Source organism: Heterodontus francisci, chromosome 1, assembly GCF_036365525.1.
Source record: "Heterodontus francisci isolate sHetFra1 chromosome 1, sHetFra1.hap1, whole genome shotgun sequence".
Taxonomy (NCBI): domain Eukaryota; kingdom Metazoa; phylum Chordata; class Chondrichthyes; order Heterodontiformes; family Heterodontidae; genus Heterodontus; species Heterodontus francisci.
Window position 1 is genome coordinate 143,824,708 of NC_090371.1, and position 26,772 is coordinate 143,851,479.

Sequence of the window (26,772 nt, forward strand, 5' to 3'; positions counted from 1 at the left end):
CTGCCTCTCCACCAGACCTCCCTTGCTGAGATGGGGCAGTTCAAAGCTGGGCCCTCAAGGCCCAGAGCTGCTTGAGATCATCCTGAAAGGTCATCTGCAGTTTCCTCCAGTGAATGCCAGTAGCTTTCTATCAGCCATGCTTCAGCCAATGGGGTAGCACTGTGTAGAAGTACAAGGACAGGAAAAGGCACCTGCAAGACAGGCACTAAGGGGATGCACAAGAGTGAATAATTCAGTTTAGTATGTATTATTGGAAGTGGTGTTGGATAAAGTTATTAAGGATTTTTTTTGTGGTGTCTTTTATTTTAGGATTCATGTCAAAAGGATGTGATGATGGTCCATAGTAGAGGGTGGAAAGGTGGGGAAATGTGCAACAGCACTGATGTAAGAATGAATTTTTCAGGGAACCAGTGTCTGAGTAGATAGAACATAGAACATAGAACAGTACAGCACAGTACAGGCCCTTCGGCCCACGATGTTGAGCTGAACCTTTAACCTACTCTAGGATCAAACTACCTACATACCCTTCATACTACTATCATCCATGTACCTATCAAAGAGTCGCTTAAATGTCCCTAATGTATCTGCTTCTACTACCACCACTGGCAGTGCATTCCATGCACCCACCACTCTCTGTGTAAAGAACCTACCTCTGACATCTCCCCTAAACCTTGCTCTAATCACCTTAAAATTATGCCCTCTGGTGATAGCCCTTTCCACCCTGGGAAAAAGTCTCTGACTATCCACTCTATCTATGCCTCTCATCATCTTGTACCCCTCTATCAAGTCACCTCTCATCCTTCTTCGCTCCAATGAGAAAAGCCCTAGCTCCCTCAACCTTTCTTTGTAAGACATGCTCTCCAGTCCAGGCAGCATCCTGGTAAATCTCCTCTGCACCCTCTCTAAAGCTTCCACATCCTTCCTATAATGAGGCGACCAGAACTGAACACAATATTCCAAGTGTGGTCTAACCAGGGCTTTATAGAGCTTCAGCATAACCTCGCGGCTCTTAAACTCAATCCCCCTGTTAATGAAAGCCAACACACCATACGCTTTCTTAACAACCCTATCAACTTGGGTGGCAACTTTGAGCGATCTATGGACATGGACCCCAAGATCCCTCTGTTCCTCCACACTACCAAGAATCCTGTCTTTAAGCCTGTATTCTGCATTCAAATTCGACCTTCCAAAATGCTTACAGATATTCCACCCAGACAGAATGGATGCTAGGTTCATCCTCCTCCTCCTCTTCCTCCTCCTCCTTCTCTTCTTCATTCCAAGGTGCCTGCCGAAGGCCTGTTGACAAGGACTACACCCTCATGACAGCGAGGATGTGAAGGACGCAGCAGATCATTGGAAATTTGGAGACCCACTCTGCCGAGTCCTGGACGCCTTTCTCAAGTGACTCAGGCAGAAGACCTGTTGCTTTGGAATGCTGATGGTTTGCTCCACAATGTTCCTGATGGCAGCATGGCTCTCATTGTAGGTGCACTGTCCATGCGTGGTTAGGTGGCAGAGGGGAGTCATGAGCCAAGTGCAGAGTGTTCAGCCCTTGTCACTAAGCAGCCAGCCTGTGGTTTATCATTGTGTCTCACATATTTTGAGAATGGCTGACTGGTGTAGGTTGAATGCGTTAAGGATGCTGAAAGATGTGTGGGCACTTACTGACTTTTATTCTGTGCACGATCGCAACCAATTGGAGCGGAGCCCTTGTGGTTGCAGTGCATCTCCACATTAATATGTGACGCCCACAGAAACATGTGTGAGCAGTCGATGGCTCCCCACACCATAGTGAATCCTGCTACCCTGGCAAAGCCACATGCCCACTCATGTCCTGCTTCACTCTGACAAACGAGAATTCTATGAAGTGTCCTCTCCTGGCGTACAGGGCCTCTGTCACTTCCTAGCTGCAGCGATGCATGGTGAACTGTGATATGTTGGCAACGTTGTCTGCTCCTGCCTGGAAGAATCCGCTGGCATAAAAATTCAGGAGGTGATAGTGATCTTATTGGCTATTAGCAGCGGCATCCTCACCCTGCTTTGCTGCTCTTGGTCCGGTTGGAGGAGGTGGCACAGTTTAGTCACCACCTTCTTGAAGCATAACTGCCTCAGACACTGCTCCTGGCCGAGGTGGAAGTTAGAGAAATGATGCCTGATGATCCTAGGTGGGTAAAAACTTCTATTGAGAGCTTTCCTCCTCCTCCTCCCTCTGCATACAGCTTCCTCTCTCTGCTGCCTCTGTTCTATGTCTCTGTCATGCTGCACTCCAAGAGAGACTGTAACTATCACCCCTATTAGCGAAAGCAGGCCTTCAAACTCTTTTGACCTCCTCAGCAAAGTGCAACACCATTCCCTTCTGAAACCAGCAACTTTTCCAAACTCCTCCAACAGCACAGTATACAATACATTCACCCACTCTGCAGCAGGAAAAAAAAGTCAAAAGCACCTCACCTAAAGGTCCCATACTCATGCCTTTAAATAGTGCTCGTGGGTGTGTACCTCATGCAGTTGAATGCATGTTCAGCTGACAGTGTTGAAGAGAGAGTGTTAACAGGATCTGTGAGGTCCAAAAGGACAGCTCGGGCACCAAATGGCGTTAGATGCTGTTTGATGACATGACCTGCTGGTTCTGCATGCTTCTGGCGCATGCATGGCACATCTGCACTAGCATCCTTACAGGTGTGGTGTGTCGTGCAGGCCACACCAGAAGTGGCCAGAAGCTGCTCGCCCATCACTTTGCAAGCTCTGGGCTTCTATAGTGCCAGCACCAGCAATGCTACAAAGCTACAATGCTACAAAGCCAAGTTAACTACCTTTTCTCAAGCAGAGAAAAGTAACTCTTTATCACACTGAGGATAAAGCAAATATTAGATTCCATTAATATTGATTTAATTGCACTTTTGGGATTGAATTCAACAGCATGGACTTTCCTTGTCATTAGGAATTCCAGTCATAACTGTGATTTCCAACCACCAGTCTCACCTCATTGTGAACCTATTCTCCTGGACCAGGGTTAAGGTGTAATCCCAGTACCAAAAAGGTCCTTATTAGAAGTCCACTATAAGGCCAAGGGAGGTCAAGTACTGCTTCAATGTCTCGTTCAAAGTATTATAGAATCATGGAATGATTACAGTACAGAAGGCCATTCAGCCTGTCGTGTCTGTGCCAGCTTTCTGCAAGAGCAAATCACGTAGTCCCACTCCCCTGCCTTTTACCCATAGCCATGCAATTTTTTTCTCTTGGGATAATTATCCATTTCTCTTTTGAAGACCTTGATTGAACCTGCCTCCACCACATTCTCAGGCAGTACATTCCAGATCCTATCCACTCGCTGCGTAAAAGAGTTCTTCGTCTCATTCACAGCTGTTTCTTAAAGGGCTTAGCTAACATCTGTGAACAACAGAGCTGTTTAAATTGTGAAAGGCAGGGGCTGGAAGTAATAAAGCAAAAAAGAACCTTTTAAAAGTTTTCAGCTTTAATAACACCTGACTCCAAATGCCAAAGGATAATGAAAGTCCCTTCAATACCATCAGTCTTCTTGGAAGATGAAGCTTTGGTGAAAATGCAGTGAAATCCCATGGAGACCAGCATCCCATCCAGGAACTGGACTATTGGCAGGGGAGGAGGAAAAGTTTATTGACTGCTTTCAGAGGTGGAGATTTATCAGGAGATCATTGTTGCCTTTCATTTGGTAGGGCCTCAATTTCAAGGGAGTGGGGGGTTACTGTTGGTTGCCATTTGTAAGGTTCTGTTTCCCATCTCAGTAGGGAGGGGTGGGTGGGTTGGTTTTATAGCATTACATTTGTCGTGGTCCATATTTTGGGATTCTGCAGTTGGGTCACCCGTGTTATTCACAAAATGGGGGCGGAGGGGGGGGGGTGGGGGAAGTAGGGTCGCGACTACAGAGTAACCGATCGGCTCACATCTTAATGTACCAGGGATAGTGAAGAGAATGTAAAAAGTGGCCAAGACACCTGGCTGACAGAGATTGGGGAGAGGCTACATATCGGCTGCAGCCACTGCGGCAGAAAAAATGATCCTGAAATGCCACAGGGATTCGCCTCATCTCTGACCATAACTTTGGCTGAGGATTGACAGTATCCTGTCAAGGAAAATGCCTAAACAGCTAAAAATGGCCACTTATCATGCACCTTTCTTTGCACGTCTCATCAGTCATTTGCAACAGGAATTTGAGAGAACTTCTGAAGAATTTTTGCACCAATATAGTGTATAAATAGGTGGGTCACAGTACTTCATAAAATTACTCTAATTGGCCCTAATGGATGGCATGGTTTGAGGGACAATGCTGAAAGTTGTATGCTGGGAGAATCAGTAGTGTGCCTGAAATGGAGTGCATTTATATATCTCCAAGATGGTGATGCTTCAAAGCTGAGATGAAAAATCTGGTGCTTCACAGTCTCACCAAGTGGCCAGCACATGGGACTGTACACAGATCTGAAACAATTCTGAAAGGTTATATAGGTACATGAGGGAGAGGAAAATCGTTTTAATACAGCACTGGACAGATGTCAAGATGTGAACACAATTAAATAAGACCTTTGAATGAAAAGATTACAGAACATACTGATTTCTGTGGCTTGCCCACTTGAAGTCAGAGAACATGATCTCTTACCTATCTGTTAATGAATCAAAAAGCTTTTCTCATTTTGAGCTTTCTGATACTTTTCTGTCTAAAAATGAAAGCACCTTTAGATGAAAACTTCAGTTGAATATATGTATTTAAGCTTGAACATTTTTATGCTTTATCAAGCTTTGTGTCTTCACAAGCAGCGTTGCAAGTAACAACACTGAAGAGTATTTTACATTCTGGCAGATCTGACAGTTTCATTCATTGGTTTCAAATGTAACATAGCTTGGATGGTTGGTAGATGCATGGCAGATCTTTACAGACTCTGACAGTGACGACTGCTATGGAAATTTGTGCCTGAATAAAAGCAGTACAAACACATAAGATCACTTCAGACAGTCATCTATTGCTCACTCCATTCGGATAACAATTTTTTGCAGTCTAGTACAGTAGCCTCCAAGGACATGAGTCTAAGTAATTCTGCAGTTGCACTAAATTGATTTTGCATCTAAACATAAATTGTACAGTTTGGTGATGTCATATTGATAAAGTCAGTTCCTTTGTCAATTTTCCATGGTAGCCTAATAGTTTGTTGCTCAGTCACTGCAACATGAGTATGGGGCATGAGAATTTCCAAAATAGAGACATGGAGAGTGCCATTAATGTAATTCTATGTGTTTTCACCATTGTGGCACAGATCATTTGTACTAATGACTGTTGACACTCCCCCAAGTTCAGACTGGAGGAGTCCAGTCCAAGTAATCAGAAGTCCTGCCCTGTTGCACTTTCATAGAGTTAAATACCGGCTATTTTTACTATATACCATTTTAGATCCATGAGAGCACACTTCCCTTTGAGTCATAAAGTCATGAGTTTAAACTTCATTCCAGGACTTCACTATATAATCTAGGTTGTCACTTCAATATAGCCCTGAGGGAGTGCTGCATTGTTCAAGGTGCTGTTTTCAGGAGAGATGTTAGACTGAGGCCCTGCCTGTATGTTTGGATAGATGTAAAAGATCACATTGTTATGTATTCACCGGTTTGCTGGATATTTTATATATCTGATTTATCTCAGACCAATGCAGGTATGACACTAATTCTAAATCAACAACTGGCTTATTTACAGTACTTTAAAATATCTCAGCACTTTTAAGATTTCAGCACATTGTCTCTACAGAACACAATCTGTATTTACCAGAACTTTCCAGCATCTAGTTTCAGTTTCATAACCCCTAAGCTCCACCCATAGGCTTCAGCAATTAAGCACGGTGAACAGACTAGTACAATAAAACACGGATCAATTAACTCACTGAACACTACACACATGACACTATTTGAAGAATTGCTGAAAAGCAGTCCCAGACAATATTTGTCCCTGAACCAAAACTACCAGACACAGTTTAACTGGTCATTTATCTCAATGCTGTTTGTAAGACCTGGTTGTGTACAAAGTTTCTGCCACCTCTCTCTACATAACAGTGGTGACTAAAGTTCAAAAACTAACTAATTGGCTATGAAACACTGCAAGATTACATAGGATATAGGGCATAGAAACAGACCATTCAGCCCAACCAGTCCATGACAGCTATTATGATCCAGGTGGGTATCCTCCCATCTTTCCTCATCAAAATCTATCATCATGACTCTCTATTCCCTTTTCCCTCAAATGCTTCCCCTTAAATGCATCTTTCTATTCACTTCCACCACTCCCTGTGGTAGTGAGTTCCACATTCTGATGAAAATTCACAGAACTGAAAGGTTAACTCTGTTTCTCTCTCCACAGATGCTGCCAGACCTGCTGAGTGTTTCCACAATTTCTGTTTTTATTCCACATTCTCACCACTCTCCAGTGCCTCTAAATGTTCAGTGCTTACACCTGCTTTGTTAGTTCCCCCTGGCAAATGCTTTGCAGAGAGATTGCTTCGGTATAAAGGTTTTTAAGAAGTTTGGAGGCTTTCAAATGGACACCAGCAGGATGGGGTGGGAAGCACCATGGAGGTTTTTGAGAGGACATTGAATGATAAGCACAATTTCCATCCATTGTAATGATGTTGTTCAGTGGAGGATCAGCAGGTGTACAGGAGAGAGGTGCCCAGGAGAGAGGTATCTACAAGATAAGTGGCTAGGAAAGAGATGCCTAGGAGAGATGTGCTGAAGAGCGAGGTGCCGAGGAAAGAGGTGCCGATGAGAGAAGTGCCTAGGAGAGAGGTGCCTAGGGAAGAGGTGACCAGGAAAGAGGTGCCTAGGAGAAAGGTGCCTAGGAGAAAGGTGCCCAGGAGAGAGGTGCCTAGGAAGGAAGTACCCAGGAGAGAGGTGCCTAGTAAAGAGGGGCCCAGGAGGGAGTGTCAGAGGAGATATGCATAGGAGAGAGCAGCAGAAAAGAGATCAACAGAGGGGCCGAGGTTACAGGAGGCAATACCCTCTTGAGAGGATCTATAGACAGAGGCTCAGCTTCCTTGGTCTATGTGAACAGTATGCTCTTGCAGGCTCGGATTGACACAACAAATGGTGGCAGACATCTGCAGCCTCCTTCAAGAAGAGTTGATCCCTGCTGGACCTGGTGGTCACTCATTGCCTATCACTGTTAAAGTCACCACCGTCCTTAATTTCTCTACCTTTGGCTTCTTCCAGTCCACCATCAGAGAAACCGTGAAGGTTTCTCAGTCAGCTACCCATAAATGTATAAGGAAATCATGGATGCGTTGTTTGCTGGGGCATTAAATTGATTCCTGTATTGCATCTAAGACCTGGGCATAATACTCCTACTGCTCACTACCGTAGCTATCTCCAACCACGCTTTCTTCATGATAGTACTGGGGCTAAAACTTTGTCTGCGCTGTTAATTGGGCACAGGAGACAGAATTTGCAGCCTGCCCACACCAGTTCTGTTAGAGGTAGGAACTTTGTGCTGCATCCTTGTAACCATGATTTCTATGTGCAGTCCAGGGTGACCCACACTGCCGGTGGTTACACGCAAAATAATGGGGGGAGGGGGCGGAGACAGGGATGGGGGGTGCCGAAGAGTGTGCGAGGCTAGCATTTGTTCAGTTAACCTCTTAAAGGCAGTCTGCTCCTCTTAAAGGGAAGCTGTGCTCGAAGAATCAAGTCTGAAGTGAAGCAGTAATATTCAAGGTGAAGCAAAATGGAGCACCATCCCAGGGAGAAGGTTCAAAATTCACCAATACTGCTCTTGAGACACTAGAAATGAAGGTCCATATAAGGAGAGAGGCCATATTTCCTTGCAGGAAGAGGGGAAGGGCAGGAGGTCCTCAAGCTATTTCCTCAGAAGGGAGTTGGAGCAGGTGGCCAGGAAGGTCTCGAGGACCTTGCAATAGTGCAGAAAGAAGTTTAATGACCTCATATGCATGGTAAAGGTCAGTAAATGCATCTTCACATCATATCTCACATCAACCAAACCATCAGCTTCTCATGCTATCCAATGCACCACAACCCCATTTGATTGCCTAAGACTCCATAGTACTCAGGACTCATGCCAACCATCCAGATACTCCACCTCACCCACACACACCTTCCAATGATGCTAGCCTCATACCCACCTCTTGCCACCTTCACAAACCTACAGCTATTCAGTTATCGCAGGCACATCACCCGGCCACAGTGCGACACAATCACTGCCATTCTTCCCTCTCTCTTGCAGAAGAAAAACAATCATAACCCAGAGCATCGGTGGTGGTGGTGGGAGATGTGGGTGGGGGTGGTGGGGAGAAACACTATGGCTACATTCACTTACCCTGACGGAGGAGAAGGTGCTTTGCATAATGGGTCAGACAGCTGCAGAGCCCATGGCATCTAATGCCGCTGAGAACATTGAGGGTGATAAGTTACAGCTTAGGCCTCTTCTCAACTCCATCCTTACCCTCATCCTGACATCTGCCATGAATTGAAAGTTGGAGATGGTATGACTATGGATCTCCTACGCCCCATCCCACACCCCTCCCTCACCACAATCCTTCCCTTCTGCTTTAATGTTTTTCGATACACAAAATCTGCCACCTATCCAACCTCAATACAGCCAGGAGGAAGTGAGAATTAAAGCCCACACAACTAATGAAGCGACAAGTTCAGATACTGGCACTCTGTGCATCTTAGAGGCTGGTATAGAGTCGACTAGACAACACTCCCTCTAATTTGTTTGGCATGCGTGGGTGATTTATTTAAGTGTGTTGCACCTTTAAATTTTCTGTTCAGCTGCACATGTGCAGTAACTTACAGGGAACATTTGTTGTGAGTCACCGGGCATAAGCGGATGTTGTGTTTACGCTGGGTTGCTGGATATATTATGCATATCTGATTTATCTCAGAGCAATGCAGATATCACACTTGTATCACCAACTGGTTTATTTACAGCACTTTAAAATATGTCAGCTCTACAAGATCTCAGTACTATGTCTTCTTCAGAACAGTATCTGTTTAGTAGAACATCCTCACTCAGTCTCTTATTAGCTTCAGTTTCAACTTCTTCAGCTCCACCCATAGGCTTAAACAATCAAACACAGTGAACACTGATCAATGGACAAATACAATCAAATCCAGATCAATCAAACACTACAGTAGATAGCAGCAATGCCAGGGAAAAGGAGAGCTTGAGTGTCAGCTCACTGGAGGGCGAGGTTGCAGACGAGTTCTAATGCAGGGGATTTAGATGAGGACTTCAATGAGGTAGTGAGCAGGAGAGGGCTGATGGACATGCACACTGAGTTGCTTGGTGTATTGGCAGGCCTGTCAGAGAACCTGCAGTCACTGTCTAGGAGCATGTAGGTGTCTGGCTCCAACATAGCACCGGGCATCACACAGATCTTGGAGCCCATGTTTACTTCCGTGGAAGTTGTGACCAACTCCAATGACAGCACTAGCAGACCCAACCATAATGGTGCATTTGTGGTCTCTGTCTCAGCTTCCACTGCAGCACAGTGGGAAACCACAAAACCTCAGGTGGAGACCATGAGATCCATGCTTATTGCCATACAAGCCCAGCTTGGTGACATGCAGGCTCAGACTGCTGCCATCATTACTGCGGATACCAGTGCTCAAAGGGACTTGCAGGCTCTCACAGCAGTCTGGCAATTTGTCCTCCAGTATAGTACTAGGATTGTGGAGGTTCTGCAGGAGTATCAATCACACAGTGGAGGACAAACCTGCTGTCCTCGCACAGGATGACAGCATTTGTGCTTCCACCAGTGCCACTCTGCCAGGGCCCTTGCTATCACCTCACAGCCAGCGAACCTAGAACCTAGACTGCTGCCACCAATGCTGAGGTGGTTCAATCTGAAGCTGGGCCTTCTAGGCCCAGAGCTACTCAAGAGAGTCCTTCAAGGCCTTCAACCATCTCCCCCAGTGCAAGTTGGCAGTCTTTCACCAGCCATACTGCAGCCTCTAAGTTAGCACTGTTTAGGAGCACTAGGATAGTCAAAGGGACCCATAAGAAAGTCACTAAAAGATTGCACAAGCGTGACTAGTTCATCTTTGTTTGTATAATTGGATGTATTGTTGGGTAAAGGTGTTATGGAAAGGGTTTTGTTGCTGGCTTTTATTGTTGGATGCTGGCCAAGGGGACGTTGTAATGGGCATCTCAGTTGGCTGTGACGGTGGGGAATGGTGGGTCCATGTTGATCTCGAGAAGTTGGAAGCAGAGCCTCAAAATCAGTGTTCTCACAGTGCATTCGGTTTCACAAGGTCCAGGATGCCTCCACCCGGCCTCCTCCTGTTCTTCCTCCTCCTGTTCCTCCTCCTTCCAATGTGTTTTCTGGATCCCTGGAGGTAATGGCTGCACCTCCACAATGGTGAGGTTGTGAAGGATGCAGTGGTCCACCACAAACTTTGAGACTCTGGCATGTACTGCAGTGCTCCCCCAGAGTGATCAAAGCAACAGAACTGCTGTTTGAGGAGGCTGATTGCCTGCTGCACGATGTTCTGAGTGGCTCTTGTGTGGTGGGATGGTGGAGAGGGTAGTAATCAGCCACGTGAGGGGTAGCCCTTGTTCCCCAGCAGCCAGCCTCTGGTTCTTCTCAGAGGATTGCAGACAGTAGATAGGGCCAACAGCTGCAGAATAATGCCTTGTGGCTGCTGCGAGGATAGTGGGCATTCACCAAGTCAAAAGTCTTGATGTGGTTGCACACCACCTGCATATTTGCTGAGTGGTCGCCCATGAGGTTCCTGTCCCTTTCCCCGTCAAGGGGCCCTCAGAGCCATGTGGATACTGTTGATGATGCCCTGCACCATTGGGAATCCCACTATCTTGTTGAAGCCATGTGCCCATTCATCCTGTTTGTCCGTCCTGAGCAAGAAGATGATGAAGTCCCCAGGTCTGGTGTAGATGGCTTCCATTACCTCCTGGATGCTGAGATGGATGGCAAATTGGAAAATCTTGGCAATGTCTCCAGATCCCACCTGGAAGAATCCGGAGGCATAAAGGTTAAGGAGGACAGTGACCTTCACAGCCATTGGCTGGTCATATTCGCCCTGCTGTGAGGCTCCAGGTCGGGTTCCAGGTGGTGGCACAGTTCAATTAGCTCCTCTTTGTTGAACCTGAGTTGCCCCAGGCATTGCTCCTGGGTCAGGTGAAGGTAGGAGAAGTGCCTCCTGAAAACTTTTGGTGGATATGGCCTTCTGTGGAAAGCTCTCTTTCTCCCTTTGCGCAGATCTCCCCTCTCTGCATCCTCTGCTCCATGTTCTGGTCATGTTGCAGAGCGAGATGCACTGTCACCACAGCCCCCATACCTGGGTCAGGCCTTCCTCTGTCCTCCCTGTTGGTAAGCATCAACTGTCAAAGTCCAACTCCAAAAATACAGCACAGCACTTCCACAAACTCAGCCGAAGCAAAATTAAGTTAAAACACCTCACCTACAACTTGTTGAGTGGCTCTTTAAATAGCATGGTGCAGGACCCATCTTGCATCTGACCATTTGATCTTTGTGGAGTGCCACAATCATTCGTCCAATGGATTTGTGTGGTCCAAATCAGGTCGATGGGTGTCACATCAGCAGGAAGCCACTAGTGGTGAAATGCACCCCAGCAAAAGGGTGCTATGCTTTTGTAGCTCCATCTGCAGCAGCGCTATGAAAACCAAATTCGTTCCCCAGGTTTCTACTTCCCTGTGCTGAACAAAATATCTCCCTCCTGTTCCTGACTGCACCCAGCAGTAATTCAATGGAATCTTCATTGAATTTGGGTGCTGCCTTTGCTCTTTGTGAATCCATCCTAAAAACCTCGTGACTCCTCCAAATTCCATTTCTGCATTGGCCTTTTGTATTGTGGACTTCAGATCACATCATGCATGGCCACTGTGATGCCTGAAGACGTAAAACACAGAAGGAAAAATTCATTGACTCAGTCAGGTCGAAATTGGAGAATCTGACCCAATGACTTTACTTCCGGTTTTCAAACACACAATCACCACCTCGCCTCCCCCCATCCACTCTGGCTCAGAACCCATCTTTGCATTAATATCAGGGCCATACACTCTTTTATATATTGTACATTATCACAAGTCTATGGCTGTGGAATGTAGCTAAAAAAATTTACTTTTAGGAAACAAATCCTAGCAAATGCACAAAGCTTGAAGGACACAACTCACTCAGGTTGTTTTAAACTCTCATGCATTTTAATACCACAAAAAAGTTAAAGGCTGTGATTCATTCTAAACTTACCATCCACATTCTCATGCTTAGTGTAATCAACTTTGAAAACATGTTTCATGCCACTTATAGAAACTTATCAAGCCATTGCTTTTGTTATTTTTCTGAACTTTTAAAATGCCATGCACTACTGCTCACTGTGAAGCACTTGATTTGTTCCAGAGCACTGATGAAAGAGGAAGTGTATTACCAAGGACTGAATGGATGCATATGAAAACGCATTAAACATTCCCTCATTCTCAATATTAAAACAGCTGCATGTTAAACAGCTGCCTTTCTCTCCATATTTCACTTCTTACTTTCCGAGCTGCCTTTACACATTTTGTGAATCCTAAATGGATTTCACTTTCCACAAGTAATCATAGAATCATAGAAGGTTACAGCACAGAAATAGGTTGTTTGGCCAATCAAGTCTTCTCTGATAGTTGTATCCATGCAAACTATCTTGTCTAATCCCCGTATCCTTTAATATTTCTCTTTTCAAGCAACTATCTAAAACTTCTTTTTGAAAAATTCTGGACCCTGTTTCAACAATAGTTACAGGGCTATGGGGAGAGAGGAGTGGGATTAATTGGAAAGCTCAAACAGACAGCAGAGGCACAAGGGGCCGACCGGCCAGCTTCCATGCTGTATGCTTTTAACAGTTTGTAACAGAGCATTTCACATGAGGAATATTTTTGTAACAATCCCTTTAATACTTTTATTTTGATTAACTTAAGTTTCTGGACATTTGTTACTTACCTTGTTAGCCTATCTATGTCCTCCTTTACAATCTGTCATAATTACATGTGGCATTATTTTTACCATAAACTTCTTATGTGGTACCTTATCAAATGCTTTTTTGGAAATCTTTACCTACTTTCTGTTACACAAAATGTCCATAAGGTTGGCAAAGTATAACCTGCCTCTTAGAAATCAGTGCTGAGAGTGTTCCTATTTCCCCAGGTATTTAGTAATTTCATCCATTATTCTAGATACAGGGGCCCTGATATTTCCTGGGTTGTGTTCTTGGTAGTTATGCTGGGATTGTGCCTGAATGTTTCCTGTAGGGCTGATCATCACAAGGACCACCTATTTCCTCTGTTGTGTCCTTACTTCAGCCTTCCAGTTGCTAAAACATTCATCCATGCCTCTGTCACCTCCAAACTCAATTTTTCCAATGCTTTTCTGGCTGCTTGTTCTTTCATCCTCCACCCTCTGTAATCTTCAGCTCATCCAAAACCACGCTCCCCATATTATATCCCACACCAAGTTCGGCTCATCATCACCTCTGCCCTTGCTGCCTACATTGGCTTCTGTTCATCACATGCAATCATTACATCCAATTTAAAATAATCATCCTTTTACGGCCTCACACCTCTTGATTTCTCTAACATTCTTCTGTCCTACAACCCTCCCATCACATACTCTGTTTCTCTGACTCTGGCATTTTGTGAATCTCCCTCTCCCGTCATCCATCATCAGTGGCTGTTTCATCAGCCGCCTGTGCATTGAAATTCCCTTCCAAAGTCCCTCTACTTCTCCATCTTCCTCTCATCCTTTAAGACCCTCCCTTAAACCTACTTCTTCGACAAAGCGAATGGTCACTATTCCTAACATCTCTTTTTTTAACTTGGCATCTATTTATTTCTGTGAAGCACCTTTGGCCATTTTTCCACATTAAAGGTGCTACGTAAATGCAAGTTGTTGCTGTGGCAGGCCTCCAGCTTCATAATCTCTGCTGACTGCTGTCCATGGTACTAATGTGGACTTCTCTACAAGGGTGAGAGTTTGCAGTATAACAAGACGTCATTCTATACTGGAGTGTCTTTCTGTTGCCTGCCAACTTCTCCTGCAAGAGCAATAAAAATAGGTTAATATGTGCCCTGGGTAAATGCACAAATTAACATGTATGAGACAGCTTACTATAGTGAGTGTAATGACACTAAAAAGCAGCAAGTGTGATCTAAGGTGGAAGCATTACGAGGGCAGTAACATTGTTTGAGAGTGAGTTCAAGCAAAAAAATATAGTGGCATCTTTCCCATAGATGTAGTGACATCTTTCACACAGAGACCCATAGCAAGCAGGAAAGCAAAGGATTGAATATGATGAAGCAACAATGAGGTCCTGCAGGACAGTACAAAAAGTATGAGCTATGAAGGGGAGGGTGACAGCTTAGCAATCCTGGTGAAATTGTTAAATTGCATTTGACAAAGCAGCTTTTCCGATTGTTGAAACTGTTTAATAATTTTGAATGGTACCTGTCACCCTTTTAATTGTGAACATGCTCTACCAGCTTTCCATGGCTTCATGTAAAAACCTTGGGTCTCTGCTTGAAATTCTCCACTTCCAAAGACACTGTTCAGCTCTAAGGTGTTGCTCCCTTGCTTTGGCGGGCTTTTAATAAAAAAGTCAAAACCCGCTGGAAAAACCCGAGTCTGTTGGGAAATGGCTGTTCCTGATGTCAGCAGCTGTCAGCTGTGAAACTGACAGCGCAATAGTTTAAATGCCGGTCTGACAAAGGGAAATTTCTCATCTCCAGTCACGGTGAGGATGAGGAACAGCCCCGGGAATAGTTTACATCTGTGGGCTGGATGGAAACGTGTAGCGGGCCGAATCCTGGCCTGCGGGCCATATGTTGGACAACCCTGCTCTAGAGTTTAGAAGGATGAGAGGTGATCTCATTGAAGCATACAAAATTCTAAAAGAACTTGTCATGGTTGGTGCAGGAAGTATGCTTCCCCTGGCTGGGGCGGGGGTCTAGAACCAGGGTTCACAGTCTCAGAATAAGGGGCAGGCCATTTAGGACTGAGGTGAGGAGGAATTTCTTTACTCAGAGCGTGGTGAATCTGTAGAATTTTCTACCTCAGGGGGTTGCGGCGATTCTGTCATTGAGCATGTTGATAGATTTCCAGATATTAAAGACATCAAGGGATATGGGGATAGTGTGGGAAAATGGCAATGAAGTAGAAGATCAGTCATGAGGCTTGAAGGGCCAAATGGTCTATTCCTGCTCCTATTTCCTATGTTCCTGTGTACCAAATACTTTGTTGGATCTGAGCACTTAGAGTGAATTTGCCTACTGCATTGAATTTAACATTTTGATATAAATTAAATCAAAATTCCTCTGAGGCCAAATAATTTAAAATCTTGAAACATGACATCATCCCAATAAAGTCTTATTTTCCTCATTTCACTCTTAAGCATGAACAATTGTCTGGCTAGAGTGCATTGTTATCTGGGAAGGATTACACACCTTTAATCATACTCACCAGTTTTCCATCCATTTAACTTAGCACCTTCTTCCTTGTTAAAGTAGCAACCTTCTTTGCTATTTCTTCAATGCTGCTTATTTTCTTTGATAACTTTTCTCCTTATTTCAAATCAGAATTCTATTTAAAAATGGTAGTCCCATGTAACCTAATCTATTTTCCTCTCATTGCATTTAATAATAAGTGTACTTCCACAGACAACTAAAAACATGGCATGCAGATTGAAGGTGTTGCTGGATACATGATAGATTTACTTGAGTATAAATAAAAAAACTATTAATTATTCTGTCCAATTAGTTGTATACCAATAAAATAAATGGTTGCATTTTGTATTTTTTCTAAATGTCTCCTTTCTTTTTGTCTCAGGCTCCCTCCCTTACTCAACAGTTTTGAAAAAGGTAATGTTCTTTTTTACTGAGCCCAATTTATTTTATTCTACTTCCTGAGAAAACCACTTTATTCTGTGTCCCAATAGTTTACATGTTTTTCATATTTGTACTGAATGGTTCTTTCAGCCATTCTAGATCAATACGTGATACTGATTATTTGGCCTTGAAACTGAGCTCTTTGGTAGCACTGGTGCTGACCCTATTGAAGCTCTGAAGTGAGAAAGTGACGCGCGCACTACTTACGATCACTTCTGACATGACCCACGTGGCACCCCATGCCGTGAAGAGTGCTGATTTGATGCACGTTCTGCAAACCTGGACCATGCAGGTGTTGCTTTAATCAATCACAGCTGAACAAGTGTCCAGTTGCAAAAGGAAACCCCACCCCCCCCACACCCGTTTCTCACTGGCGTTAATTAAAGGGCCAGCTATCCAACATGCAGCTGAGATGGTTTGACTTCTGCAATTGCAAAGTTTGTGGAGTATTTTTGGATCTGTTGCAGTGAGTTGCTGAATTTGGCAGGGACAATTGCTGCAGAGAGGGTAGAGGAGCTTTGTGACCTGTCCACGCAAAGGTTGCAACAGTTATGGGGCTTGTAGTTGCAGTGCCTCTGGATCTGCATCACGATAGGTGTAGTGTAAGAATGTAAAGGGTTAATACCAAAGATGGTGAGAGAGACCCCTCCCACTGTATGAGCAATGATGTAACAGTCACCTGAGATAGGCTAGAGAAGAAGAACGTATAGCAGCACAAAGGATGCTCGCTTAGGTGGCTTGTGGAGAGTGTATATAGTAACTGTAAATAATAAAGAGTTGTTAGTTACCGGAGTCTGAAATGCTACTAAGATAAATACAACTAAACCCAACAACAGGCAAATGGAGCAGAGGCTTCAGAAAGGCTGCATAGAAAGAGGAGGAGGAGGGCTATCCACAGAAAGCCCTACCCATCAAGGGCTTTCTGTGAGCACTTCTCCTATCTCCACCTCACCCGGAAGCAATGTCTGCAGTACTGGAGATTCATCAAGAAGGTGCTCACTGAACTGTACCACCTCATTCAACAGGATGTACATCTCTACAGAAGTGCGAGCATGGTGCTGTCAGTGGCTGTCAAGGGAACTGTCCCTCTAAACTTCCACCCAACTGGATTCCTCTGGGCAGGAGCAGGCGACATTGTGAATATATTCCAGTACATTGTCATTTGTCGCATCCAAAAGTTGATGGAAGGCCAGTATTCAAGGACAGGTGAGTTCATCATGTTCTCTCTAACCAGAGAGAAGTAGGATGAGTGGGCACCTGGCATTGCCAGGGTACAAGGATTCACAATGGTACAGGGAGCCTTCGACTACACCCACATGGTTCTATGGGCCCACATGTCAACAGAGTGAGGTAAAGGGACCACAAAGGGTTTCATCTCATTAACATGCATTTTGTATGCAACCATGCCCAAACCATCATGCTGGTGAATGCCTGTTATCCTGGCAGCAGCCACAATGCTTTCATCCTGAAGCAGTCTGCCGTGCTCGCCATCTTTGGGCCACCACAAAGAATCAGAGGCTGGCATGTCTCCAAGTTCTTGGTGGTCTGCTGCATCCTCCATAGCCTTATTATTTGGCCACAGCCAATGCCACCAGGCATATGGAGGCCACCTTGTGAGGAAGAGGAAGAAGAGGAGAAGGCAGGGAGGAGGCAGCCAGGATCACTTCCCTCTGGACAGGTTGTCTGTGAACACTGACTCAGATGTTGGTTTCTTTAGGATGTCATTCCACCACCATCATTGTTCCAAAATTCCCCACCTTCCTATCCACCTGTGACATACCATAACAGCGTCCTCTTGTCCGAAATCTTGCAATAAAAGCCACCAACTAAAACCTTTCCATAACATCTTTATTAAACAATACATCCAATTATAGAAACAAAAATGAACCATTCACCCTTCTGCTTTCCCTTAGTCCCTATCTTGTAGGTGCCTTTGCCATTCCTATTGCTACCTCAGTGGCTGTAGCATGTCTGGTAGGAGACCTTTCTTTGGGGAAGACTGCAGATGGCCTTGCAGGTCGTCCTCGAGCAGCACTAGGGGCTAATTTCAAATTGCACCACATCAGTGTGAGTCTGCATGGCCTCTATCTAAGCTTCCAGAGATAAGCAGCACTGAGATGTTGGACAAACACCAGACAGTCCACCATCTGTCATAGAGATGGTCACCATTTCCACACTGGAAAGAATGGGCCCAAACTCTGTGCATGCCAAAGGTCACATTGGAGCCAGACTCCTCCATGCTCCTCAACAGTGACAGCAGGTTAGTGTGCATCCTCATCAGTGTTCTCCTGTTGGCCTCCCATCAATGTCCTCAGCTGGGACCTTGCCCTCTGGTGAGCTGGCACACAAACTGCCCTTTCCCCCTGACCTGGTTACAACCCACTCATACCTTGTTACTCACCACGTACAGATCAGGACTCTATGCTGCCTTCTGAAGTTCACATAGTTCCAGTATCTGAGCTGGTAGCTGCAAGCGTCAGACCAAGTGACAGTGCTTCTGCATCAGTTGTGTGGTTTTGGTCTTGTGCTTCCTCCTGACATTGCTGTGGCTAGGCAGGTGGCAGTTCTTTGATGTCTGAAAGCAGAAAATCAGAAGGGAAGGGTTGGGATGAGAAAATGGTTGGGGGGGGGGTGGTGGCGGGTGGAGGGTGGGGTGTGTGGTGGTGTCGAAAGCATGACATCCATGTTCACACCATCAACAGCTTGCACTTCATGCCAGATAACAGGATGAGGGTGAGGAGGGAGTTGAGAAGGAGCATAAAGAAGGAACATATTGTAATCCTCAATGTTCTCAGTGCTGTCAGATGCAACGGGCTCTGTCACAGACTCCGTAGCATTCACGAGGTACAGGCATGCCTGTCCCCCATGCTGCTCTGCTCCCTGCAATTTTGTGTCACCTTGTCCTGTATGAGAGAAGGAAGAATGTCAGAGTACTCTCTCCTCCCTGGTGCTCCCTTCTACTTGCAGCCAATTGCACTACAGGCAGTCAGCAACAGCTTCCTTCTAAGAGGGGCAGGTTGCCTTTGAGAGGCTGAGGCTCGCTGGAAGAAAAAGTTAGTCATGCATGCTACTGTTACCCTATTGATCATTTAGCAAGCCAACAGCGTGGGTCACATTCAGCTGAACATTACAGCCATTGAAATGAGGAGGCAACACAGTTTGTGTGTTCACTGCCGCAACAGGACTGGGTGCCCACAACTCTCAACACCCACACCTGAGAAAAGAACAATTGAATTTTTAGCCGTTCATCTTTCAGATATCAGTCTGACTTTCTGTATTTTGTTTTGTTTTATTTTTACGCCCTTTCCTATTTCATTTTGTTTATTCAGCTTCTGTAGTTTCAGTCAACTGCATAAGGTTCACTTCAATTATAAAATGGAAGAGTTTCAATGTAAATTTTTATTTGGATTGATGTTTGCAGTCACCTTCTTTGCATCAATGTGCTTGGTTAATCTTTTTATTCTGTGGGTACTTTATCAGATTCTACTTTTTATTCCAGCATCAGTTGTACTTCATTGCTATTGGTGAGAAGCACTAAGCAGGATGTTAGTTTCCTGTAGGTACACTAGCAGTGCACCTGCTGCTGTTGATGGTGCAACAGTTTGCTATTGCACATGTGCCTCTTAGGGCTCGTCTCTGGTGCATAACTGCCCGCGTCAACCAAAAACTCTGCACCCACCCTTGTGGAGATGCTGTTTCAGTCTGGCCAACTCCAACCCCAGACAAGTTTTCCTCAGACAGCCCCTACTACCATCCCCCCATCCCGCTCGTGTTAGAAGTTGATCTCCCTTCGTTTTTGAAACAAATGTCTTTGGGAGTCCACTTCCCTTCCCTCCTGTTGGACCAACATCTGCCCTGTGGAGGTTGGTATGCTTCTCCCTACTGGGAGTACTGACTGGCATTGATACACTGTCTTTACTGTGCCAAAGAAGTGGGAAGTCATGGTGTAGGGATTCCCCATCCCTAGCTTTGCCCTTCTGTTGTCCTATGCCTTGGATGGATGCTCTGTCCCTCAAAAGGCAACCATGACATAATTGTTAATGATGGAGACAGAACACCACTGGGACTCTGCCCTTTTCTTGGATAGTCTACTTGTCTTCCATCTAAGTTATGGTGGAGGACAAGTGGGAATGCTGAGGAATTTTAGTCCCTATGGGCTGTATTTTATAAGCTCACAGCCAATCTCGACAGCAAGCTTCAAAAATGGTGGCCTGCCCGGACGGGCCGCACGCCAAAGAGCTGCCGCAATCTCAAGCGCAATGATTCATTTAAATAGCCGGGGTGGGTCATCACACCCGATCACGTGGAGGGGGAGGACTGTCCATCCCTGGCAGTGGTGTCAGCTGCCTGTGCACATGTGCTGATGACATTCTTAAAGGAATGTTAGCCCGACTGGCTTATTTAAATAATTAAAGATAGATTGAATTAAATTAAACAAATACATTTAATTTGCCCCTCTCTCACTACGATAAAAATAAAATTAATTCTTTGCCCTTTCCACCACCCCCAAAATACTTAACTTTACCATCTGACTCCCCCCCCCACCGCAAACTGAACAAACTTTAAACTCTAACCCTTCCCACCATCCCCTACACCCATGACGTTAATTTGACCCCGTTCCCCCCCACCACACTGATAAACTTACCTCCTCCCCCCTCTCCACCAGTGTTGTGCCTCACTTCCCCGGACGGAGATCCAAAGGTGGAGGAGTGCCAGCCACCAGGCCGAAGATCGCAGTAGGCCATCAAGAGGAGGCGTAAGTATATTTAAATTAATTCCTTTCAATATTTAAATTGTGATCCCGTCGCCCAGTGGTTGGGAGGCTGCCATGGTGCCTCACCGCTGCCAGGACGATCGGGCCAGGCCCTGCCCACGGCAAGGTCAATGGTGGGCCTCATCCAGGGCCATCTTCAGGCCCCCCCACCTCCACGGATCCTGACATCGAAGGCCCCTTAAAATCCAGCCCTGTATCTGTCTCTCTTTTTCACTCTCTCTTTGTTTCTTTACTAGCTCCTTTAGTGTTTACATAAGGCTCTCACACGTATTAATTTACTGATGTACTAATTCTCTGTACTGGTAAACTTCAAGACACAGAGGAAAATGGCAATCAATGCATAATGAGTGGGTTTGAAGGATTGGATGTGATGGGTCCATCTATCCTATTTCATACTTTGTTTTTGATATTTTGTGTCACTTTGTGAGTTGACTGCCAGCTAACGTGTTACAGACGGTTGTTTAATTTCTGGCATGGATTGCAGTATTGAAACAGCCACAATTTATTTAAATCTAAGTATAAAATGGGAGCTAATACAACAAGTGCAGATGAACCTGGAGGAGAATGTCTAAAACAGGAATTGGATGGGAGGAGAGGACAGGTTGGACCTGTACGTGAAGCCCAGATTTGGCAATGACCAGGAAGTGAAGGCAGGGTCAGCCTGGCAATAGTTGGGAGATGGGTGTTGCTTTCACTCAGGAGTACAGTGAGGCTGTCAGCCATAGGAATGTAGGAACACAGGAACAGGAGTAGGCTATTCAGCCCTTCGAGCCTGTTCTGCCATTCAATGAGATCATGGCTGATCTGTACCCTAATTCTATTTACCCACCTTGGTTCCATATCCTTTAATACCTTTGGCTAGCAAAAAATCTATTGTTCTAAAATCTATTGGGCAGCACAGTGGCGCAGTGGTTAGCACCGCAGCCTCACAGCTCCAGCGACCCAGGTTCAATTCTGGGTACTGCCTGTGTGGAGTTTGCAAGTTCTCCCGGTTGCTGCGTGTGTTTCCTCCGGGTGCTCCGGTTTCCTCCCACATGCAAGACTTGCAGGTTGATAGGTTAATTGGCCATTATAAATTGCCCCTAGTATAGGTAGGTGGTAGGGAAATATAGGGACAGGTGGGGATGTGGTAGGAATATGGAATTAGTGTAGGGTTAGTGTAAGTGGGTGGTTGATGGTTGGCACAGACTCAGTGGGCTGAAGGGCCTGTTTCAGTGCTGTATCTCTAAACTAAAAACTAAAACTAAACTTCTCAGAATTAAAATCATTAATTGAACTCGCATATTCTGCTTTTTATGTGATAGATTTCTATACGTTTATCACCCTTTCTGAAGATTTGTTTCCTAATTTATCTCTTGAATGGCCTACCTCTGGTTATAAGGTTATAGCCCCTGTTCCTTGACTTCCCCACCAATAAATCTCAGAATCACAGCAAAGAAAGAGGCCATTAGGCCCGTCAAGCCTGTGCCGGCTCTCTACAAGAGCAATTTAGCTCATCCCCATACCCCTACAAATTTCTTTCCCTTCATTTTGAAAGCCATGACTGAATCTGCCTCCACCACCCTTTCAGGCAGTGCATTTCAGATTGTAGCCACTCACTGCGTAAAAAAAAAATCCTGATGGGTAAGTTTCTTTCTATCTACCCTATCAATTCCTTTAAAAATCCTAAAACTGCAATCAAATCACCCTCAACCTTCTATATTCCAGAGAAAACAAGCCTACTTTATGTAATCTCTCCTCACAATTTAATAATTCCTCATAATTTAACCCCTTGAGCCCTGGAAATATTCTGATAAATCTGTGCTGCACTTCCTCAAGGCCATTATATCCTTTTTAAGATATGGTGTCCAGAACAGTACACAGTACTCTAGATCTGAATGTGGCTTTGTATAGCAAAGCAAATCTTCCTCCATTATATAGTGATATAAAGGCTAATATTTCATTAGTCTTTGTGATTAATTATCATACCTGACTACTACCTTTCCGTGATCTGTGCACATAGACTCTTAAATTTATTTGGATTGCCACTGTTCCTAGTTTTTCACCAGTTTAAAATACTTGGATATATCCTTTTCTGATTCAAAAAATGGATTACCTGCCTTGAAATCCATTTGCAACAGTTTTGCCCATTCATATAATCTATCAGTTTCTCTTTGTAATGCTATGCTCCCATCTACACCACATGCTATGCCACCTATCTTTGTGTCATGGGCAATCTTGGATATATGGCATTCTATTGTGTTACCTAATTTAACAATAAATATAGTGAATAATTGAAGCCTGACAACTAGTCCTTCCAATTTGAAAATATCCCCAATCTCCCTACTCTTTGTCTTCTACTAACTTGCCTTCAATTCCATGGGCTTTAATTTTAGTTAACTGCCTGTTATGTGGAATTGAATTGCATGCCTTCTGAAAGTACATATGGACTACATCCATAGATATACCCCTGTCTACTATGTTAGTTACTTTCTCAAAAAATTCAATTAGATTCATTAGACGTGACCTAACATTTACAAATCCATGTTGGCTCTCTTTAATCAACTCAAATTTCTGTAAGTGCTCAGTCACTTTATCCTTAATTACGGATTCCAATAACTTCCCCACAACAGATGTTAGACTAGCAGGTCTATAATTTCCTGGTTTCTCTCTCATACCTTTCATAAATAATAGTTACATTTGCAATTTTCCGACCTAAAGGGACAATTCCTGAATTGAAGGAGTTTTGGAAATTTATGGCTGAAGCAGCTGCAATTTCCAAACCTACTTCCTTTAAAACCCTGAAGCAGAAACTATCAGGTCCTTGAGATTTGTCAGTCTTCAGTGCCATTAATTTTTCAAATACTGTTTTCTTGCTTCCTTTAACTTTAGTGAGTTTCTGTACAGGCTGACCAGCAATTGTGCAAAGGCTAGTCATAAGAAAAAAGATAACATTTAGCCAGCCGGTTGGCATGCGCACAATATCAAAAATAATTGCCCTGGAAGGCCCTGAGCCTCAGTCATCAGCAGCTCATCAGTTGTTTTTAATTTATCTGTAGGCCGAGGCTGGGAAATAGAGAGGCTCAGGAAAGAGGTTAAGATGTGTAATTGAATGGACTGAGATAGCGGGAAGTGCAGAAAACCAGTGGGAGGTGATGAGATGGAGACTGAAGCTCTGTTGAAGTCATGGAATGGGGAACAGTCATTGTAGTTGTATCCCACAGAAATCTTATCTAAGCTGGAATGCAACTATCATTTTATGTTCAGTGCAATAATTCAGAAGTGACAAGGCATAGATTTGTCTAATGAAAATTTTCTTGTCTGGTGGAATACAATTTTCTTATTATAATAAAAGCAAAATACTGCGGATGCTGGAAATCTGAAACAAAAACAAGAAATGCTGGATTCACTCAGCAGAGCAATTTTCTTATTACATAGAACATAGAACATACAGCACAAAACAGGCCCTTCGGCCCACAATGTTGTGCCGATCCTTTGTCCTCTGTCAAGGACAATTTAATCTATACCCCATCATTCTCCTTTATCCATATACCTATCCAAAAGCCTTTTGAAAGTCCCTAAAGTTTCTGACTCAACAACTTCCCCGGGCAAGGCATTCCATGCCTCGACCACTCTCTGGGTAAAGAACCTTCCCCTGACATCCCCCTTATATCTCCCACCCTTCACCTTAAATTTATGACCCCTTGTAACGCTTTGCTCCACCCGGGGAAAAAGTTTCTGACTGTCTACCCTATCTATTCCCCTGATCATCTTATAAACCTCTATCATGTCACCCCTCATCCTTCTCCTTTCTAATGAGAAGAGGCCTAGAATGTTCAGCCTTTCCTCGTAAGACTTATTCTCCATTCCAGGCAACATCCTGGTAAATCTCCTCTGCACCCTCTCCAAGGCTTCCACATCCTTCCTAAAATGAGGCGACCAGAACTGCACACAGTACTCCAAATGAGGCCTTACCAAGGTCCTGTACAGCTGCATCATCACCTCACGGCTCTTAAATTCAATCCCTCTGCTAATGAACGCTAACACCCCATATGCCTTCTTCACAGCCCTATCCACTTGAGTTGCAACTTTCAATGATCTATGCACATAGACCCCAAGGTCTCTCTGCTCCTCCACATGCCCAAGAACCCTACCGTTAACCCAGTATTTTGCATTCATGTTTGTCCTTCCAAAATGGACGACCTCACACTTTTCAGGGTTAAACTCCATCTGCCACTTTTCAGCCCAGCACTGCAACCTATCCAAGTCCCTTTGCAGACGACAATAGCCCTCCTCGGTATCCACAACTCCACCAACCTTTGTATCATCTGCAAATTTACTGACCCACCCTTCGACTTCCTCATCCAAGTCGTTAATAAAAATCACAAACAGGAGAGGACCCAGAACTGATCCCTGCGGCACGCCACTGGTAACTGGGCTCCAGGCTGAGTATTTACCATCTAAGACCACTCTCTGCCTTCTATCAGTTAGCCAATTCTTAATCCAACTGGCCACATTCCCCACTATCCCATGCCTCCTGACTTTCTCCATAAGTCTACCATGGGGGACCTTATCAAATGCCTTACTAAAATCCATGTACACCACATCCACTGGTTTACCCTCATCCACTTGCTTGGTCACCTGCTCAAAGAATTCAATCAGGCTTGTGAGGCAAGACCTACCCCTCACAAAACCGTGATTATTGTTCAATTAAAAGTCAAAGACATGATTAGTTAGTAAGCAAGGATGAAAATGACTAAGCACATATGGGCCGGGATCTTGTGGAGGTGGCTGGGCTCCCAGCACCGGCCACAGCCTTTTCAAGTCCCCCCAGTCCAATCCTTCATTGTTCCAGAGGGAGTGGTGGTCACTGCCAGTACTGCAGCGGCCTTGGCCCCACGCCCAGGACTGGAGACCCGGACATCAGGTAAGTGAGGTGGTATCACCGGGGACAGTCCAGAAGGTCTTGTTGAGGCGGGGTGGGGGTGTGGGTGTGAAATCCAAGGGGAAGGCGGTTCAGGGAGGTGCAGCTTTTCCAGTCGGGGTCCTCTATGGGCCACAGATTGCCCACGGAGGATCCCAACCCCATGCCCGCAGGGAGGTGACCTTGTCTTGCTGGGTGACCTCCCCACATGGTGGAGGCACCCCCGCCACTGGTTAAATCCCAGCAGCAAGAAGAGACCCTTAAGTGGAGATAATTGGTCACGTAAGGACCTCAAGTGGCCTCTGGGTGGGAAGGCCATCTTCAGACTATCCCACCCCCAATAAAATTGCGTTGCGATGGGGAGGCAATGAGCGTTCTGTTCGCCAAGCCCCCTCCCCGTCACCCCAGCTCCCATTGCAATTCCATGGGCTCCCCTCCCCCTGCTTCAGAAACTGTCTATGGGGGCCTATAAAATTCAGCCCGGTGTGTTCCAGGATTTGTCAGAAAGTGTTGCAGCAACCTCACAGGGAGAGCAGAGGATCCAGTGACCCATCCACACAAAGGCTGCAACAGGTATGGGAGATGCAGCTGCAGTGCTTCTGGATCTGCAACACAACAGGGAGATGGAGCAGAGGCGGCAGAGAGAGCAAGCTCTGCACAATTCCCTCTGCCAACTTGGAACTCCTCCATTATCCTTGACAGTGGCAGGCAAGCCAATGCACCTAGCATCTCAGTGTGATGCCCATCAGCATTCTCCTGTAAGTCACCCTATTGAGGTTCTCAACTGAACCATCCTTTCCACCTGGCCTGGCTGCAGCCCTCTCCTGCCATGTACCGATCCCAACTCTATACTTGCTTCCAAGGTACCCGCAGAGCCAGTTTCTCAGGTGGTGGCTGAGAGAGCCAGAACAAGTGACAAGGTTTCTTCAGCAGTGGTGAGGTGTTGCTCTCTCTCCTCCTCCTAGGGCCCCTTTGCATGGGCAGGCAGCAGTTCTTGGATATCTGAAAGCAGAAAATCAGAAAGGGAAGGTTGGTGTGAGGTATGGGGCTGGGGTAGTGAGCAAGTCGTCTGTGGTCACACCATCAGCTGCTTGCTCGTCATGCCACATAGCAGGGTAAGGGTCAACTGGGAGTTGAGAAAGGGAAGAAGGCAGGTAGAGACCATTATCCTCA